Source organism: Anopheles cruzii, chromosome 2, assembly GCF_943734635.1.
Source record: "Anopheles cruzii chromosome 2, idAnoCruzAS_RS32_06, whole genome shotgun sequence".
Lineage (NCBI taxonomy): Eukaryota > Metazoa > Arthropoda > Insecta > Diptera > Culicidae > Anopheles > Anopheles cruzii.
In genome coordinates, this window is record NC_069144.1 from 48,885,358 (window position 1) to 48,900,327 (window position 14,970).

Here is a 14,970-nt window from a genome sequence, read left to right on the forward strand (position 1 = left end):
TTTTTTGTTTTGTTTGCTTCACGCACCGCAATCGTTACCAAGCGTCCTTTTGTCGCGAATCATAATTTTCACAAATTAGCAAACCACCCACCGCGGGCCAACCGTGGCCACCGGCGAAGAAAGGTGCGAAGTGAAGGTGCGGCGATCGGTCGTGGTGCACCGTGGGAAATGCGCTCTCCTTTCCGAGCGGTGCACCCCAAGGTTGCCGCCTTTCATTTTGAGCCTCTATCTGATGCACCTCAAGAACCTGTTCAACCTGTGTGGAGATTCTAGCTATTATCTTTCCAGGTGGATCGGAGGGGTTGGTAGAATCATGTAAAAGTTCTCCATAATCCTCGCCGGTGAAGATTCTTCTCCATCCAGAACGTGGTACCGCAGAGGTAAGACGATACCAATGGCCCGGAAAGACGATACTGCATCGAGAAAGCGGCGTAAAGAAAGATATCACCGGTGATCCCCATAAAATATGGCGTTAGACCGAGGTGTGACATAATTTCCGGGCCAACTAATAAAATTTCACTTTGATCGCACCATGACGCGCCGGCGAGCCGGGCTGCTGAGAACAGTTTCAGAACCCAGCACACGATCTGTGAACGAAAGAGTCAATTTATTACGATACCGGACCGATGGACGATCGTTTTACGCGCAATCAAATCATGTCACTTTATGTCGCGCGTGCCACGTGCCCCGTGGCCAGGGGATGAATGGAGTCTCAGCTCCAGTGCGACGCTATCGAACTGGTGTAATGGATGTTTTCTTGTAGCCAACCCGCGATCCGGACACCTTTCCGGAGAACCAGGTCTAGAAGTCTTCCCCCACCGGGTGGTACACTCCCGTGGAGGAGTTTTTTCTGTCTCCCCATTTTAATGCCGCGATCCGATCGGAATCCGATGCGTGCGAGCATGGTGTCACCGCCGGCCGCGGCTAGAGCACGGCTAGCGAGCTCCCACTTTGTGTGGCCGAAGACACACCAAAACCTATGCTCAAATGTGACCGTCCACAGCGATCCCGCCTTCAGTCGTCTTCGGTGCGTGATCGCGATCGGTTCGCTGCGAGTAGCGGATCTCGGAAACAGTCCGCCCCATCCGAGGAAGGAACTTTCTCGACGGTTGGCTGAGATTAGAACACGGTCTATGATGTTAGGCCGCGCACGAGGTGGGCAGTGACCACATCCGTCATCTGTTGAAACCATAACCCGCGGTTCGCGATTGATGCATTTCGCACATTTTTCGCACACCCTGTGGGCTAGTGAATCGCATTAACATTCCGCCAGCTCGGACGGACGATCGGTGAGTGCGGAAGCGGAAAAGCATCCAACATACTTCGCGACGATTGCTAGGTTGTGGTGCTGAGATCTAGTGACCTTAGCTCAATCGAATGTGTTCCCTTTAGTGTCTAATTTTCGATCGCACCTAAAAGTTCCCGACTGTTCGTGTGTGTGTGTTGATGAATAACGACTTGATTTTCGCCTCCGACACGCCGCTAATCGTTTGTTGATTCGTTTATGGAGTGCTGAAGTGTTGCAACGGAAAGAAACCCGGAACGAAGAATCAATGGAATCAAACAGTTTGTGGACGGCTTCTCAAAGACCCGGCCAGCGCCGCTGGATGGCTGCAATTATTTTGGGTGCCGTGGCCGTTCTATCGACAGTCGGTAAGTACGACGCCCTGGCGCGGAAAGCAATCTCCTTCGCCTCGCTGCAATGGATCGCAATCGAATCGGCCGCAGCACACCGGCAATCGATCCCGGGAGCCCGCTCTCGGCCGGTCCACTAAGTCCACTTAGACCGGCACGTCGTCGTGCAATTTATTTTACGCTTCTCTTGTGGAAGACCCGTAAGGAGGGTTGATAGTTCTTGTTCTTGAAATGGTCGTAAATTCCTTCGGCACGGGAGCGGGAAAGTAATTAGTTCGTACCGTGGTTGTTGCTGGCCCTCAACCATCGGTAATGGGCAGCCGCTTTCTTTGCGTCCTGCGGAGCAGCAGAACAGTTGGGCGAGAATCCTTTATGGGTGCTACGCTTCTCGGTTCGCTGATTGACATTTATGGCGTCGGACGGTTTCGCCCATTACTGTGACGTCACTCGTAAAGTGAAAAAATGCACTACAAGTACCAATTATGTTAATTACCGCCCGAAATGGGAGCTCCCGAAATCGTCGCCATCGACACAAGAATCATGCTCCCGCGACACACACTGCTCCCGGCTGCATCTTGTGGCTGCAGCTTTTCGGCTCAACACCTGTTGGTCGTTCCGCGCTGCGATGGCCGATGGCGTGGAATTGGGGTTAAAAATAAAGTTTATGTTAAATTTATGAGATCGTAGGCGTTCGTTTGGGACCGCGCTGCGCCGTGCCGTGGCGACAGCCAAAGGAAGCTCAGGGATTGGTTGGTAAATGATTTTTAATTTGTTCGCGATCGAACGGGGTTTGTGATTTGTGCGTGAGATGAGCCAAGTTTAACGATTTCAATGTAGCATCATTCGTGTTCACTATTAATAGCCAATTGGCTGAGCGACGTTTCGGTAATTGCGCTATCGACCCATGTTTACATCGACGTTTATTTCCCTACCTCATTATTGCTGTGGTTCCGTCCGCTAGAAGGGATTTTTTATGTTCCAATAGTGTAGCCCTTCAAGCATACGGTCAAATAATGTGAAAAATGTGCTGAAACCATATCGAAGAACTCGTCGGAACGTGCCCAAACGAAACATGCTGGAGGACGTCGGTCCGTCCCACAGCATTAGCCCATAGTGCGCCTTCGCCAACTCACTACCGGCGTACGGTTTAAGCGGTTTGCTTTCCGATTGCCATCATCTCGATACGGTAACAATGATGGTTAATTTTCTAAACCGCTTTTCCAACATTTGGCTCGTGACATCCCGAGGCTTCCCGGGTCGCCGCCTTTTTGTGTGTATGTTTTATGCTTCACGGGCCAGAAGTGGGGCCAATGCACCGTCCCCCTGCCAACAACGGAACGGAACGGATTGGCAACCCATCGCGGAGCGTTCGTGATGTTGCTGAAGTGGTGCTGTATGAAAGTGGTGCTTCGGCTTGGTCGCCGCTGCGAACGAGGGAAAATAAGGCAAAAGAAATTCTCTGCTCACTCGCTACAATTGGTCCTTTTTCCGAGCTTCCGGTTCATTTGTCCGGGCAACGGTACGGCGGCTGCTCCGTCCTCGCACTTCTTGGCCCACTGATGGAAGCGAGCGAGACAGAAAAAAACGAAACACTTGAAACATTCGCACAAATCGTGGCCCTAGCCCATTGGCTTTTCCGATCATAAAGCATCCCCGAACGATAAGGGGATTTATTTTTCCTCCACCATTGTGTCACCGACAGAAAGGGAGAGAGGAGGGGGGTGAAGGAAACGGGGACAGGACCCCGAAAAGGACCGGGGCGAGGAAACATCATTTTTCATCGACGGACAATCGCGCGGTGGCCGATCGTGCTTTGTCGATGAAATTTTCCACCGTCTTTCCACTTCGTGTTCCTTCGCGTTCCTATTGTTGCTCCACTTTTCCTTTCGCCGGCCGGGAAAGTGCACTTCTCACAACGGCAACGGCCCCTTGCTGACCAGGGGACGTGTCCTTTCAGCGCGTCGGTTCAATATATTATTAGCCGCGGCTACGACAAATAATTTCCTTCGGGTCAACCGGTTTTTGGTGAAGCATCCCGAAAGCAACCCCCAAACCCCGGTGAGGTCCTTGGGGAACGTAACATATTTTGCTGTTGGTCCCTCGCCATCCCGGGGTCATATGGTGGCTTTAAGCGCTTCAGGTGACCGTAAAAGGTCTCTCTAATGTTCAGTCCACGGCGATGACCCGCGGACGTGGAATTAAAAGCGAGCAAATATGGCCCACACTTTGGGCGATGCGTAGAGCAGAAGCAAATAAACGCGGTAAATAAACTTAAATAAATTGGCAACCGACGAGGTCCGAATGCGCCGATGTTGTCGAGCGCCCGCGTGAACATCTTCACCGACGATGAAGATGCATGACAGCACATTAAACGGAACAAGCGCCGCCCCGGATTGGGATTTATGCTGAGAAGCGGATATGCTTCCACCCCCCAACACCCACCCCGGAACGGGCCGGCGGGTATGTGCTTTGGCCAATCTTAATTTCGTTGATCATTTGCGTGGCGAGCTTAAAAGCGCTCCCGGTGCCCGGTGCGGCCTACCCCAGATGCTCCGGACTCCGGTTCCCAGATGTGGTTAAAGTTTTATCTTTCACCGTAATTTATGAGACGCTCCGGCTGGTCGAATGCTGGGCCCACCGCCGCCCACCTGGCCGAGTTGGTTTTATGTTTAGTTTTTCCTGTGAGTCTGTTTTCTTCTGTTGGAACATTTGTTTATACGCTACGACGGGTGCCATTTGCAGCGTCCCAGCCGAGCCGAGCGTCGGGAACGCGCCGTGTTTTCTTGTCCTTCCCGGTGGGGTGGCGTGGTTTTACTGCAAATTACGAATGGAAATTTTGCAAATAAAACGAAGGAGCGACCAGGAAAAACACATTCCGCCCGCCCAAAAACTGACCCTCCGGCGGCGGCGGTGAAGGTCGGCGTGCGCCGGGGATGATGAAGATGTATGGACAAAGTGTCCTGTTTGCTTTGGGGGTCGTTTTTCAAATTAAAATTATCTTTTATCCCTAAGTGGAAGCATGATTTACCATAATGATACCTAATTCGTCAGAAGCCGGAGAAGCCTTGTTCGGTGAAGGTTATGCCATTTTTTGACCTGGCGGTGGCCTTTTCATGCTACTGAATCTCGTTTCATGTGGGCCGCGGAACAAGATGGGAAAACCACGGCTTGTCTGGGTGCTAAGACACCGAGGCGCTTTCAAGTTTTCAATTCGCCACGAACAGACGAAGAGCGCCAAACTTCTCCGCGAGCGAAAGCTTTTAGAGATCTCCAGTGCAAACCCCTTATTTTGCTATGGCTTGCTGCAAAAGTGAAGCCAGCACAGAACTACTACTGTGGCCAAAAAATAACGGAAATTTGCTTATCACTCAAGAACTTATTATCTATTCTTCCAAATTCGTTTCATCCCATTCAAAGTAGTTCTCGTGAGTCTAGCCGAAAGTCGAAACGAAATGATCACGTAAATGTGATTCAAAACTATTATGTTTTTGGCACCAAACGACACTTCACTTTTCAATTGTCAATTGGACTGATGAATGTCCCGGTCGTGCCTCGTTTTGAAAGCATTTTTTGGCAGCCGAAATTTGATTCCACACACAAAATTTAATGGAACTGTTTTGTTGAACACTTTTTGACCATATGAAAAACGTAGAATTCACTTTTAATTGTTTACAAAAGGACCCGTATCGCTAACACTAATAAGAAAACAAGTTCAGAATAAAAATTCTCTTTACGCTTTGGCCACGGTGTTAGGTTTCTTGATCTTTGCCGGCCTCCGGATCGTGAATTATCGCGCAAAGTTATTTGCTCGGTGTAAGTGATTACTTACCGAAGCCCGAGACCGTACCGGCGGCCAGTACATTACGGGTTGCTGGTTTCTGGCCCGCTCCATCACGTCACAACTTCACCAACCAACACTGGCCACGAGGCCAGCTGCCTAGAACTGCGAAGATTGAACGCAAGAACCGCAAAAGTAGAAGTTTCCGTGTGGCGGAGCGAACCCAATAGAAAAAAAAAAAGTTTCCGGTTTAGCATACCGGAACCACCGCATACGGAACCGAACGCCAGTTAACCGAGCCGGCAGCAAACATAAACCACAGTTGGACTCGGACCTCGGCTAGAGTAAAAATGAAAATGAAATACACACACAACGACGGCTTGATAGATACTAGTTACGGTTGGGCTTGCTGGCCGTCCGTCCTGGCGTCCCTACGCCCTGCGCCAGCAGAACGTGCGGATGTGGCATTTTTCTTGAGTGGGCGGAAAACCCGGGCCGGGCCGGTCAACGGAGGCTGAGAAGCGTAAACTACGGGGCACAGTACGGGGCCACAGCAACAAGAAACCCACCGGATACACATTACCGTGCATTCGTTGTTGCCACTCCATCCAGCACGGACGTCCTCGTCGTCCGGGCGTGGCAATTAAATGTGGTTTTAATTTACATGTAATAAATAGGGGTTTATCCGCTGAAAAATGGGATTTTCCTCCGCCTTGGCTAGATGCACAGGGCACGGTACTGACCGCGAGGATCTTTGCCTGCGGTCGAGCCCGGTGGGACCCGCTCCTGGGAAACCGTGGCTGTCCTTTGAATCCGCCACGGGGGCTTGCCCCATGGCCAGGACCCAAAGAGGTCCTGCCGGAGGTTCTCTGATGCTCCCAGCATGAAAGGATGGTCATGAAAGAAATCGGCCAGCACAGGGTCCGGCCCAAAACATACACAAAAGACGACCGGCCGTCCGGCAGGCCGTCTATTATTGCAACCACTCAGCGAATCGTGGAGTATCCTCATAAAGCCTGTGTAAAAAGCCGGAAAAGTGAGTCGCCTATTAAGCGCCCGTGGTCCCCTTCCAGCCGCCCCCTCCGAAAGTCGGTCCTCGTCCAGTGCACCGTCGTGCGCGTACGCTGCACAAATCCCGTGCATCCTTTGCGCCAACCGGGGAGACTCCATTACATTCCGGGCGGTTGATTTTCCATTTATACAATCCTTCAGTCCCCTTTTTTGGTGCGCCCTTCTTTTTGGAGCGCGTTTTTGGTGTATCACAAAAAACGTGTTCGCCCCCCGCGGTTGGCCGGGACATTGTTTGCCCGGAGTCCCGGGGATGGTTAATGGAAATCTTTATGCTCGTACTTTTGGGTGTAACATGCGCGAGCAATTAAAAGCGTTTCACGGTCCAGGCTGCGGCCTGCTGACTTATTCATGCTCTGCCCAGCGGGCCATGTGATCTTCGGATAGGAACATCCCCGGATCAGCGCGCTATTATTGCGCTCGTTGTGTGCGCACAAAAGGAAGTTGGTTTTCCGGCACGATAGGGATCGCCATTTTACCCTCTGGACGCGCTGGAAGGTCGCGATTTTTTGGAGGGAAAGAGAAAGAGCGAGACAGAGAGCGAAAGTATTAATAAGAAAAGCGAGAGCGACCTTTCCGTCCTTCGGACGGTGATAAGATTCTGTTCGGGGAAAATGAAGAAAAGACCGAGTTAATAATAAATTCCTCGGTTGGGTTTGGGGGGTCGGAAAAGCGGGTGGCTTTGTGCCGGGGAAAACATTACCCTTGGAGTGGGTGATGGAAGATGGGGTCAAACGTCACCGCGTCATGAAGAATAAGGCTCACAGGCTGATGGACGTTGTGATGCGAAAGCGCTGAGGTTTCGGGTTTCGTCCTCAAAACGGGCACATTTATGAGGATTAAAACGCAATCGGAGCGAAGCAAAAAAAAACGTGAACCTCACTGACCAAGGACCCCACAGCTTAAGGATGAGCGTACGCATGCATAGGGCAGCAAAGGATCTGTTCGTAGCAGGATTACGGATGCTTCAGCAAATCGCTTGATTATGCAGCGGAAAATGGGTTGTTATCCATCGCGCTGTTGCAATATGGCCGGTGGGAGCCTCAGAAAACGATCGTACGTCCGGAGCGACTCAAAGAAGGCGCTAGACGAGAGCCGGTTGCCGGTCGGTCGGTCGAGCATTAAAAGTTCTCATAACAGCGTGCAGCTTATGGCATCGTTTTGTGTTGCTTTCGTCGGTCAATTTGAGTCAAAACGTCCGTCGGACCTTGGGACCATGAAATGGTTGACGATTAACTGTTCGCAAAAAAACAACCTTCTTTCCACAACATGCAACAACGTGGCTCGGAGAGTGGCTATACACGGAGAGCATTACAAAAAACCAACCCCCAAAACCCCCTTGTCCCAAACTAAATCGCCATTTTCGCCGTTCCCTTGCGCTCGGAGGTCAAACGGAATGAAATATTTAACACCGGTCGTGATGATTGTTCGACACGTTTCCGAACACATGAACCGTGTCGTGTACTAACCGCTTGTGTGGTACAAAAATGGACACGATTGCACGTGGCCCCTAAGCGTGTTGCTGGAAAATTGAATTACACAACACCAGCGCCCAGGGTGTAATTGGTGGTGCGATCAACATAACACAATTGGCACTACTAATAGGAAGCGCCAAAACCATAAAATTGCATAAAAAGCTCACCTCATAGAGTGATAATTGAATTTAAGTTTGATTTTATGCAATTTAAGTCATTTCCACAGGCCGTTTTATTGGCATTACGAGCCTTCAAAGCCTTGTTTTCGGTTCATTTTAACAGTTTGTAGCTACAGTAAGGAATAATGTTCAAAACTTGTTCACCGTTTGAAGACCAACCATTAACACTCAATCGGTTTAGTTTTGAGGTCCTTTAGTTTCATATAAAATGTAACATCAATGACATAAATTCACCAACCAAAAGCTCATAAAAATGTTTAAACATATATTAACAAAAATATTCATTCAAAAAAAGAAATCCATTATTTTTGGGTCAAATTCAAAACTTTTTAAAAGTTGTTTACGATGGTAAAATTTGTTTCCATTTGATTGCCGCAGCTTCACAATGCCTCTTTTATAGAAGTCTTGGTCCTTATTGTCGAAAAACTCTAGCAATCTACTTTCACAATCTTCTCTTGATCCCTATTTCTTATCACTCAGGAAGTTTTGTAATGCCAGAAAAAGGTGGTAATCGCTTGGTGCAAAGTCCAAAACATAGGATGGATTCATTAAAATTTTTGAATATTAAGAGAAAGTAATGGATTTCCTTTTCCCCAACCTTATATTATGTTACGTTATTCAAAACCATTTGAAAGACAACGTGATTACGCAAAGCAAAGCTCCTATATTTAACGATCACCACGATAAGCGACATTTCTTAGAGCACACAATGCTTAAGCTCTTTCATCCTGTGGTTAAACGGTTTGCAGTCGGTTCACCGTGTCCTGGAAGTGTCAGTGTCAAAATCAGGGTTTTCCAAACGCCATCGCCCCAAAAACCCTGATGTCCCCCATTTTACTACTAAACTGGGTTATATTATCAAAAAAGAAGAAAAACAAAACTAATCCCTCATCTAGTCTAACGCCAAGCAAACACAACAAACTAACCGGCGCGCAGAAAACAGGCGTCCGGCCGTGAGGTATCCGGACCGAACCGTCAAACACCGGGCAGCATAAGCAAACAAGGCGAAACAGGAGAAAAAAGCGACAAATCACGAACACGCCCGGTAAGATGATCTTCATTTGCTCCGTGGACGTCAATTTCTCGCTTCCCGCAGCCACCCAACATCCCAACATTACAAACGTGCTGCTTCTCCCACGTGTGCTGCCGTGTGGACACGTGGAGAGAGAGGGCGGGAGCGGGAGTTCGGTGGCCACCGAGGGCCGGTAATGAATCGCCCAAAAGGGCTGGGACACGATGGAAGCGGCGGCAGTAAGATGGAGGTGTCTTTGCCGGATGCTCGGACTCGCCGTGTCCATCACCGGGTCTGTCACCGGGGGTGGGGAGTATGAGCATTCCCGGGCGCTATGTCTGGCACCCGGGGCGGGGGTGAACGTGGGTGTGATTCCCGGGCGCCATTGCACGGTGTTCGGGTTTGTAATCCACACGCGGGCGGCGCGATCGCTGCACGCACGCAGCATGAAATTATGCTGCGCTCCCCCCCCCGTTGAGAGCTAATGTAACCGAGGGCTAATAAAAGTCGGCCCGAGATGGAGCTCGAGATCACGACGACGCACCCGTGCCGGGCGGACCTTCGCCCGAAACGTTATGACCATTTTCGTTGGCCCTGCGACCGTTTTGGGAGCGCTCCAAAGTTTCTTTTTTCAACCCGGCCGCTTATGCTTATGAAGATGACGGTCAACACACAGCGGCAAAAAGGTGTAACAGGGCCGGCGAGGGGGCTGGAGAGCTGGAAGCACCTACTGGCCAGTGGTCGAACCCCGAGGGTGGTCTAGGCAGGGTCTCACCATGAAATGGCACAATCACATCCATAATGAAATCTTTATCACCATTTCGTGCGGTTTCGCTAAATCTGCGCTGGAACGCGATGAACTCGAGCGATCCTCGAGTGTGCTGGGTCAGCAATGCTTCTACCATGTCCATGCTGAAGCGTACCGTCAATGAATTTGAGTTTTATTTGCAACATACTTAGATTGTTCGAAAGAAATAATGAAGGAAGAGCTGAAGTCAAAGTAAAGTCAAAGTAAGTCTCTGTCCTTCGGGCGCAATTATCAGATAAGGAAACAAAACGATGTCGGGGTCAAGCAAATCAAATTAAAATCATCAAATATATCAAATCATTAAATTCAAAAATTGTGTACATTTTGAGCCCCAATCATCATTAATCTTTCTTTTATGTATCCACCACACATGGCGTGGTGAATAAATATCGACGCGTGGTGAATCTTGGTGTTTCGTGTTGAAGCAAATTCTAAAATAAGTGCAAACTTAACACTTTCGTTCATCGGGGTTCCGTTTCCTGTTGTTACTTTCTTCTTCGGAGTGACGGTCGGACAGTCCAAGCCCAGCCAGCGAAGCCATTTATTACCTCACATACGCTGTACGTCGGTGACAAATTAAGCCGATCCACTTTCGCCCACCGTGTGAACTCGTTCCAAAGTTATCGCCATCGCCGCCGTGGTCGACCACCGGTTGATGTTTCGTAAGGCGACGGTGCATCAGCGCACCAGAGGAAGAGGCCTCCTCGAAAGCCAAACAATGTTGCGGAGGAGGCGCACGGCCCGGCTTCTCCGGTCTCGAATCGGCGGACAGAATGCCCAGCGCAGTCGAGCATCGCATCGTCGTGATTTCATTCTTAAGACGCTGCGACCCAACGGTGCTCGGTTACCAATTTCGATTGCCAACGATTTTCTGTCTCTCGGTCTGTCTGTCTCGAGAGCGGCCGTGGTGTAGTGAATCGTGAAATTCACCAAACAACAAAAGAAAAACAAACGGAACGAATCGAAACCGAGCCGAATGACACAGTGTATCAACCGTTCGTTTATTTTTGGAAGCCAGCCAATATCGGAGATGAAGCATTCACTTTTCTTCTCCTTCGTTTGTTCGGGCCGGTTTTCTTTCAAATGGCCCATGTAACTGTGTTGCGCCGGTCGCCCCGCGTCCTCGAGTGCCTCTTGGGAGGCAGCATTTGGGAGGCAATCGATAGCTAGGAAATACCGCTCTAGGGCACGATCGGTAAGTGAGGCCCCGTTCGGTGCCAGTGGAAACCAGAGCGGACAGACGAGATGATTGACAACGAAATGGGAAAAACAATAAATCGTTTCCGTGCGATCGATCGTCGTCGGTCGCGGTACGCGTCCGGCTCATAAAGTGCTCCCTGATTGATAGGGATTGAGTTAGTGCGCCGACCATTGTTCCGACTCGCCATGGTCCTCCGTGGTGCCTGAAGCGTAGTAATGATGCAACGCGAAGCAACATCTCGTCATCCTGATCGTCATCAACGTTCACCGGCGCGCGGCGGACACCTGAATGGTGAGAAGCGAAAAATAACATTATCCTTTAAACGCTGAACGCCCGAAGGTCCTTCTTAAAGGCACCCGCGGGTGGTCGCTCCGGTCGTTCCGGCGACTGCGGATGCTTTCGGTCCACTTAATCCTTGGGTAATTTAATTTTCCTCTCCCATCAGTTCGGCTTTGAGGTGATAATAGCACACGATCAGCCTCGGATCAGGCCCTGTGTGTCTGTGTGTGTGTGCGTGTTATTGTGCGAATCGTTTCTGCAATTTTCTTCGTCGCCCGAATCGAACACCGGAGAGCTGGGGCCTCCGGGCTCTTAATTTTCCGGCGGGCGCAAGAGCGAGACAGGGACCCTAATCCTTCGGGGCCGGATACCGGTGGGCAGTAAATTGGAGGAAGTATCCGATCCGAAACCATCGCAAACATCAATCGCGGCCCGGCAGTGTGTGGGTGGGGCGGAGGCGGAGGTTTAATGAAGGGACGGAATTGTTTCCGGGAACAAAATTGAACCATAAATCGATTAGAGTCTCCGTAGCCCGCGTACGCGTAATGAAGGTGCCGGTGCCGTGCTGGAGAACGCCACGCCGGAACCGGAAGGACCGCTTCTGCAACACACACCATGACGCCGATGACCATGCGCCTCCATTGGGCGCCGGTGGTCGCGGACCGGCACACGAGTAATGAGAATTTGAGCGCGAATGAGATTGGCTTTTATTGAAGTTTCATCAACTTTCTTTCTTCAGGCATCCCACAGATGTAGTGCGAGGTCTAGAACAAACAAACTGTAGGACAATAGAGCTCGATACCAACTTCGGGCAGGAAACACTGCTGTTGCGCTTCTAGTTCCTTTGAAGTGTGAGGTCCTGTGGAAAGCAACCTTTTTTCTCCACTGAGCAGTCACTCTAATGACTGGCCGCAGGCTGCTCCACGTCTCACACACGGTCCGGTCCGGTCGGCAAGTAACACGATATACAATATGGCTGCGGCCACCGAGAAGCGGAAGCACACAAAAACCCCGATTAAAAACTGCTCCATCAGCACCGACGTCACCGTGGACGTGATTGACGCCGAATCGTCTTTTAATAGCCCTTCACCAGCCATCTCCGCCAGCCAGCCAGTGTGGCCGATGGCCGGAGTGATGAAAAAGCAGGGATGCATTTTGCTGAAAATCACTTACCAGCGCCGGGAGCAAAAACTACTCGTCTGCCCGCTGCCACTGTTGGCAGAGTGAACTCTGCCGTTTGCCGGACTAAATACCGGGACACGGGCAACCCACACACACACACCAAGCCATCGATCAACTCCCATCGGTGCCCGGTTGATTGAAAGTAAACTTATAAACTGCGCAAGTAAAAAAGCAAAATGAAAATGCAAAACTCCGGATCACACTCCGTCGTCCATGACGTCAAAAAGTTCTGGTCACTTGTGACGTACGAGTTGCTCGAGTTGCCTGCGGGGCGCCTGCCAACTGGCGTATGCTCGATGCTCTTTGCTTATCTGTCCGGTCTGGACCAGATTTTTTTATTCTCTGTATCGCTCTCTCCTGAGTTGTCCAGCTTCCAGGACCGGAGTGCCAGCATCTGGCGGTCGTCGGTGTTTGTGTTTCCGCCCTTTTTTTTCTGGTCACCATTCGCGCGCTCTCTATGCCACGGACCGTCGTGACGGAGTTAATGGGAGTTTTATGATTGTTTGGAGCAAAAGTTCGCCCCATCCACGTGGGCTCCAAGTTTTCACAATAGAACGTGCATTAACACCTTCGACCCGGGGCCGCCGTTTTGCGACAGCGACAGCCGGTAGACTTTGCTTCTCGTGCGATGTTTGTCGTGCGCCCCATTCGGGTGAATCGGGTGGTTTGTTTGGGTCAACTTCTGATCCGTCTGTCCGTCCGTTATTCGTGGGTTATCGGCTCGTGCTCGACGGGTCCGTATTGCCGAATGCAAAAGCCCATCCGTCTGTGGTCCCAATCCTTCGCCGCCTTTCCGGCGGGAAGGGGTTTAACGAATGTGGCCAAATATGGTCCGGTCTCGGTCCGGTCTCGTTTTACAGCCATCCAAAGCAGCCAGGTTCGGCGCACCGTTTGCGTCTACGGTGTCAGAAATGGTGTTAGATTTGTGGAGACTAATGGGACGCGCGCCTGCCTTATCGGTCGTCGGGGATCCACTTTTCGGGGGTCCGCCGGTCCGGGGACACAATTCCGGAAGGTGTCGTGAAACCGATTTCTTGCTCCACTCGCTCCTGGACCGGACCCTCCGGTCTCTGGAGCTGGCTCCGGTGTTTTATTTATTGAACCGTTCAACCCGACGTAGACGAAGAAGGACGGCCCGACGGACGGACGGACGGACAGGGCCTGCCAAAAATCGTGTGGAATTATTCAAACGGATCGATTGTCAACTGTCACCACAATCGGAGACGCAGGATGTGATGCGTCCCAGGGTCGCAATGGGTGACCCGTATTTCGTGGGGACGGGGACTCTGGTCGGGTCACCGGTGGCACGGCGGGTGCGGGTGATGAACAATTTGCTAATGAATTTATGATGGCACCCAAATTGCCGGCCGCCCGTCCAATGCTTCCGCCATTCGGGAGGGAGGCATTATTTACGAGCAGCCAAATGTCTGCACAGCCGGGGCAGCTGAAAATCTGATGCTAGTCGGGTGATAAATTATGGCTGCTGTGTCTTGGCTCCGAGTTCCGGAATCGGAACTCGGGCGGGCGGGCGTGTTTCAAAAATTTATGCCCCCAATGTGACCGTGTTGGAAAAGGTGGGAAACGATGAGTGATGTTGTTATTCGTGCCAGACAGCTCGTGTACCTGGAACGCCCCGAGCTCCCCGAGGGCTAAGATTTTGATTCGGTTCCAAGATTGTTGTCCAATATTGATGCATTGATGCCGCCAGCTGCCGGCCCTTTATGATAAGCGGCCATAGCGATAAGCACGGGATGGCTGTTGGTTTGAATTCTAGAATACAAAGTTGGTAATGTACATTTAAACCTTATTCTACATCTGGCGATTGCTTGAACGATGACTGAGAAGAGCTTAGCCCTTTTGCCGGCAGATTCTCTAACTCTCTATTTAGACGGAATCGGAATCGTCTAATATCCAGTATTGGGAATGATCAAAAATACTGCGTTGTCTTCGGGTTAATCTTAGTCCTGGGGTGTTAAAAATAAATTAAAGGTAATGTGTGTCTGAGTGAATGTAAATAGGAATTGAGGAGTTACATTCGAATGGCCTAAATATTTCAGAAAGACTAAGCTGGCAGAAGTAATGAGGTCACGTTAGATAAGTCTGCTGATATTTGTAATGAATAAGCAAAGAGGTTTGCAACGAATTTTGTGTTTCTATTAAAAACTTAAAGTTAATTAAAAAACGGTGGCTGATTTAAAATAGAAACATTAAAATAATTATTATAACTTGAACCATTCATAAACTGGTCGTAGAAATGTTAGCGGCCATTCGGGGAAGAGCGTTACAAGAACGACTGAATCTAAGAACAACATTGGCTAAATGGAAGAATGGTCTAGGACAAGAAGTAAACATT